The sequence below is a fragment of the Schistocerca nitens genome, chromosome 1, assembly GCF_023898315.1.
Source record: "Schistocerca nitens isolate TAMUIC-IGC-003100 chromosome 1, iqSchNite1.1, whole genome shotgun sequence".
NCBI lineage: Eukaryota > Metazoa > Arthropoda > Insecta > Orthoptera > Acrididae > Schistocerca > Schistocerca nitens.
Window position 1 is genome coordinate 382375864 of NC_064614.1, and position 6772 is coordinate 382382635.

The window sequence follows — 6772 nt, forward strand, 5'->3', positions numbered from 1 at the left end:
GTTTTCTTGAGGACATGCAGCTCTACTATATAGTTCAATGATCATTGCACCCTCTTGGGGAAAATATTCTGAAGGTACATCATGATCCATTTGGATTTCCATGTGAGAGGAATGTTAGCTCCCTTAATTGGGTAAATAGGCTAGAGAATTGAGAAGTAGAAATGGATAGGTTGAAGTTCGATATAATCTGAATTAATAAAGATCTAATGATGAATGAGAAAATAGGAATGCAAGTATGATACTATGAACTGTGTACTGAATACACTATTGCATCTAAGACTGACAGGAAACCAACAGCCAACACAGTAGTATTAGGGACTGTCAATATTTAAAGATACAAATTGCTGCAGAAATGAAACAGCTTGTAGGAGGAGTTTTGTACTCTCATGCCTGTATCACTGGGATGAACTGAGAAACACCAGAAGGATAAAAATTGTTTTCTTTATAACTTCAATATTGCATTTAACGGTGGCATCTCTGCTTGAAGTTTCCACATTAACTGAAAACATTCAGTGACTCATTTTTTTGAAAAATTGGGTAAAACAGTTTTTTTGAATGATTTCATAGCTTGGTGAAAGTTATTATAAGTGTAGAAATTTTATAAATGAGTAAAACAGTTTACAAATGGTTGAACCTCATTGTCTGATGAGCAACTTTCTGGCCAACAGGTCGGAGAGTCAACTCCTTCGCTTGAAACCCATATTGATGACATTGTTTGTGAAGACAAACATGTTTTAGTTGAACATACAGCAAAACCAGTTGCAATAAGTGTTGGCAAAGTTCATAAAATTTTCAGCCACCAACTCTAGTACAGCAAAACATATGCAACAAGGGTCCCAAAAGAGTTAACACCACAACACAAGAAACAAAGTGTGTGCTGACTTGAAAGAACACTGTGAAGGTGAAGGTAACCCTTTTCTAAACAAAACTTTAATGTGTGACAAAATGTGGATTTTCCATTTTGAATCAGAGTTCAAAAGAAAAATCATGGAATGAAAGCAGGCCTGCTCACCTGTCAGAAGAAAATTCAGAATGCAAGTATCAGTGTGAAATCTCATCTTCACCACCTTTTAGGATGCACAGATTATTGTCTTTTATGATTGTTTGAAACATCGGAATATAATAAACATGCTGATGAACAAAGTAAAGTCAGCAATGACAGAAAAATGTCAAGATTTTCAAAGAAAAGGCATGATATTGGTACATGACCACCTAAGAAACCATTGAAAAATGTGTTACAGATTTTACCTCATGCTCCCTACAGTCCATGCTTGGCTCTCAAGGATTTTCATTTCACTAGTCTACTCAAGGAAAAAATTCAGCAACAATGAAGAGGACAAAGAATTTGTGGTAAAGTGGCTCAAAGAACAAGACAAACACTTCTTTACATCAGGTATGAAACACTAATTCATTTTTGGGACAAGTGTGTCAATATTAGTTAGGATTACATTGACAAGTTGTAAAACTCCTATTTTTCAAAAAAGTCTTTTTTTTCTTTGGCAGTTTGTCTCTTTAGTTACTGACTGTCCGTCATACAAGATTATAAGCCAAGTAGCTCCAGAGATGATGAGGAGATAGAAAGAATGTAGCATGAGTTGAATGAAATAATTTAGAAAGTCCAGAGAGATTAAAATTTAATTCTGATGGGAATCTGGAATTGGATTGTGACGCAAGGAAGAGAAGGAAAAATACCAGGAGAATAAGTACAGGGGAAATGGAATGAAAGAGAAAGTTGTCCGGCAGTAGTCTTCACAAAGCATAATTGTTCACTGCTGATACTTGTGTTAAGAAATTGCGAAAAAGACTGTATTCATGGAAAAGACCTAGAGACACAGGAATGTCTGAAATAGATTACTAATGGTAAGACAGAGATTTCAATACTAGATTGTAAACTGCAAAACATTTCTACATGTACATGTGAACTCTTACCGTAATGTATTGATTATCGGCTGGTGATTATAACTGAAGAAATTGCAGAAGAGCGGAAAATTAAACATATGAGACCTAATTAAATTGAAAGAACCATGAATTTTTCAGAGTTTCTAAGGGAGCTTTAGGTAATAATTGACCAAAACAAATTTGAGGAATGCGAAAGAAAACAAATAGCTAGTACTGAAGGAAGGCATGTTGCAGGCAGGAGAGGATCAAATATGGAAAAGGACAAAATCCAGTGGAAATCTTTTGGTAGTGTATGAAGTATTGAATCTAATTGACAAAAGGAGAAAATATAAAAATGCAGCAACTGAAAGTGGCAAAAAAGGAACACAGATGTGTAAACATTGAATTGAAATTAAGTACAAAATGGCAAAGCAGGAACAACTATGCAAGAAATGCAAGTTTGTAAAGGTATGCATAAATAGGGGACAGGTAGATGCAATGTACAGGAAAATTAAAGAAACCTTTGGAGAAAGAGAAAGAGCTGTACAAATACAAAGAGCTCGGATTTCAAGCTAGTAGTAAGCAAATGTGGGAAAACTGGAAGTCAAGAGGGATATATAGAATGGGTACACAAGGGAAGTGAGCTTTCAGATAGCAATATAGAAAGGGAAAAAAAGTAGATGAAGGCAATATTGGAGACATAAAACTGCAAGAAGAATTTGATAGAGCACTAAAAGACCTACATTTAAACAAGACCCCTGGAGTGGACAACATTCCATCAAAAGTACTGATATTCTTGAGAGAAGCTGCCTTGACAAAACTGTTCCACCTGGTATGCAAGATGAATGAGAAGAATGTAATAATTCCAATTCCAAAGAAGACATGTCTTGACAGGTGTGAATGCTACTGTATCACCAACACTAAAAGAATTATCTACAGAAGATTGAAAAACTTGTAGAATAACACCTTGGGGAAGATCTGATTGAGTCTCAGGGACGTGTGAACATGTTAGACAATATTGACCCTATGACTTATCTTAGAAGACAGACTGTAAAAAATCAAAAGCATGTTTATAGCATTAGTAGATCTGGAGAAGCATTTTGACAATGTTGACAGAAATATGTTCTTTGAAACCCTGAATGAACAGGGATAAAATACATGGAGCGGAAGGTTATCTACAAATTGTACTAAGTCCAGACTGCAGTCATAAGAATGAGATGACATGTAAGGGAACAGTAGTCACCTATCCCCTATGTTCTTCACTCTGCACATTGAACCAGTAGTAAAATAAATCAAGGAGAAATTTTGAGAGGGAATTAAAGTTAAGGGAGAACAAGTAAAAACTATGAGGTTTGCCAATAACACTGCACTTCTGTCAGAGCCAGATAAGGACTTGAAAGTGCAGCTGAATGGAAGGGATACCATCCTGAATGTAGGATGTAAGTTGAACATCAACAAAATTAAAACTATAGTAATGGAACTTAGTTGAATTAAATATGGTGATGGAAAAAATTAAATTATGAAAGTGAGACATGGTTGAAAAGCAGTGCAGAGAAAAATACAAAAGGACCTTTAAAAATGTGGCACTACACAAGAATGCCGAAGATTTTATGGGCATATTGAATAACTAATCAGGAAGTACTGAATCCAATAAGGAAAAAAAAATTTATGGCACACTTTGATTAAAACAAGGAACTGATTGACAACACATCCCGAGGTATGAAAGAATCAATAACATAGCAAAAGAGGGAAGTGATAGGGTAAAAATTATAGAGTGAGACCAGTGGATGAGTACAGTACATGTAGGTTCAAATGGATCTATGTTTCTGTAGTTATTCAGAGATGAAGAGGCTTATATAGGACAGAATAGCATGGAGAGCTTCATCAAACTATCTCCAGACCAAAGACTTCAATGAAAACAATATGTTCACAAATATCTGTTCAGGAGGTGATTTAGAATTCTCAACCATAGCATCAAACAAGTTCTGGGATAAGTTTCCCTAAGTTGTGGGACAAATGCTCCTTCCACATTGTTAATATTTTGTGTTCTGTCATCCTCGATTGAGTGTAATATTGTGTTGGTAATTATTACATTAGAACAAGCTAATCACAATCAAATAAAACAACTTTTTCTTGCCATTCATGTTTTGCCTTTATTTATAATTATTGCTTGGGAATTGTGTAATCACAACTGCATAAAACAGTTTTGTCTGGCCATATTGTCTTTATTTACAGAACAAAATCTACAAAATTTGCCACTGAAGATTCCTTAATACTACTGCCATATTATTCATATCCACCCTCAAAGGTCTGTGTTAACTGAAAGAAATATAAATGTAAAACTCTATCCGCCCTTTCTGATGGAGAAATGGAGTGAAGCCTAAGAAGAAGGACCCCACTCCACTATCTTACATAATGAGCACCAGGATTCTTTGCCTTGATGACCATCTAGACAACACAATCTGTAACATTTCTGTAGAGCTGAATATCTTCTCTTTCAACAGTTTAGATTAGTTAAAATGCGCAATATTTAACATGTTTTCATATCTATTTTTTTAAATTAATAGGAGCTTTTGGAGGTATGGCTAGCCTTTTTCTGGGCTGCAGTGTGTTGAGTGTACTGGAGTTCCTGGATTTCTTTACCCTACGCCTAGCTTTCACCTTCCATAAGCAGTTGCATAAGAAGAGACAGAGGCTCAGACATCCAAAGATTACTTGGCTGTCCTGAGAACATACATACAGCATTTGGATAGCCCATCTATGGTTTCCCACATCCCAACAACCTGCTGATTATATTCTTGTTACCTGTGTCAGCTTTTCCTCCTAAACACAATGGCAGTAGGCAAATATTCTAGGTTTCAGTAATTTTTCAGCTATCTAATAGTATTAGTGAACATTACTTGTATATCCATGATATTCATTTAAGATAGTGTCTAAATTACAACATGTAATAGAATTATTTTCCAATGAACAAGTTTTAGAACTTTCACCAACAAATCGAAAACAGTGTATTATTAGTGTAATCATGGTATATGTTTCAAGCATAAATCTTTGTTCAGATCACAGAGATAAATATAATATTACCGGGACAAATTAAGTGGTACTCCACAATAGGAGTCATTAGATACTTCTTTAGTCATACAGATGTTCTAGAAGGATTTTATTGTATTTTTGAGCATAAAATACTACAAACTAAGAATGTTTAATCTTATAGGCTCTAAACAATAACAAAGTAGATAGTAAAGTGATCATACAAAATATGAAAACAGATAGATCATTAGGCCTGTGTATCTTAAGGCAAGTATTTGCTGCTGTCTAATGATTACACCATTCCAACTATTTGTTACTTGCTAATTTGTCCAGAGCATATATTAGAATTTTTAACTGACTTATTGCCATGTTATATACATGTAGCTTTGATGAAGTTTGTTCGTATAGAGGAAAGTGTTGTACCTAGAGGATAGTGTAGCTAGGAACACATGATGTTTTTTGGCTACTACTTTGGTCTAGATTCATATGAAGTAATTTGCACTAGAGACCTCCATAATCAATTTCCATCATTTTCTACAGTTTTGCCATTTTTAGACATGATGTTCTATTTGTGCAGCATTTGTAAATATTTTGAGTTCTACATATTTAAGTGTTGTGTAATATATTAAAGCTATTTGGAATACATTGTTAATTCTTCAACCTTACAGAACTTTATGGTGATTAAAACGCTATATATATTTTAGATGTATGACATAACATGTGAAAAATTAATCTATACTTTGTTGGTCGTGCATAATCTTGTACATTGAAACAGAAAAGGCTGGGTTACCATGGAACATGTGACACTTGTAAAGTGAACTAAGTTTCATTAGTGTCCTAAAAATTTTGCCTGCCATGAAAGTAGAAAATTTGTGTTAATTTCTAATAGTTTCTGTTTCAAAATGTATTTAACTAATAACTGCTTTTTTATAACACTTCTGCTTAATTTGAGTTCACTTGCTTGTTATTGATGTGTAGCAGAGTAACAATGTATTAGAAAGACTATTAAATACAGCACTGACAATATTTTCTTGAATTCAATGCTTTTAAATTTCAGTAGCATATTTATTCCTAGGTACATGACCACATTGTGACTTGGCATAATTTTTCACATTTGGAAAAACCTTAATTTCCTAGAGTGATAAAAAGTGAATGCCATCATTTAGAAATGGAATAAGAAACTTCTGTTACAGTGCTGACTAGAGGTGAAAGTGTGAAAAGTGTAGCAAGGTACAGTATTCTCTCCTACTGTATAATTTTTATGAAATGATAATTAAATGGACACCCTAGCTGCAAACAGGCGTTGATGTTCTTCATTGGGGACATGTTGAAAATGTGTGCCCCGACCGGGACTTGAACCCGGGATCTCCTGCTTACATGGCAGACGCTCTATCCATCTGAGCCACCGTGGGCACAGAGGATAGTGCGCCTGCAGGGACTTATCCCTTGCACGCTCCCCGTGAGATCCACATTCCCAACATGTCCACACCACTACATTCATATTGCGCCTAATAGATGTTTGCCCATCATACTCATTACTCGTGGCAGATTAATCTACCAAGTCCCGTACAAGTTTGGGCATAGCGTGTGCTAGTTAAGTAAGTAACTCTAAGCAATTGAGCAGAGAGTATTTCAAAAACTGGAGAAGAAACACAAACTACAGACAAAAACTATAAGTTCAGTTACAGAAACAGAGAACAGAAAGGAAGGAAATAAAATACACAAGCATTTAAAAAATAAATGGAAAGTAAGATTTGAAGTGATTTTACAGCACATAAGGTACAGAGAGTAGATTAGGCAACTGCATCCCCATTGTGGTTTTCCAGAGCATATTCAGTACAAATATTAGGTTATATTAGATTTA

The 6772-nt window shown here is 34.9% G+C and overlaps 1 non-coding gene across 1 annotated transcript; it reads right to left on the bottom strand.

Moving 5' to 3' along the window:
• Positions 1–6246: 6246 nt before the first annotated feature.
• Positions 6247–6321, bottom strand: Trnat-ugu (transfer RNA threonine (anticodon UGU)). Its single transcript has one exon. It is a non-coding gene; the product is annotated as a tRNA-Thr (tRNA).
• Positions 6322–6772: the final 451 nt, after the last annotated feature.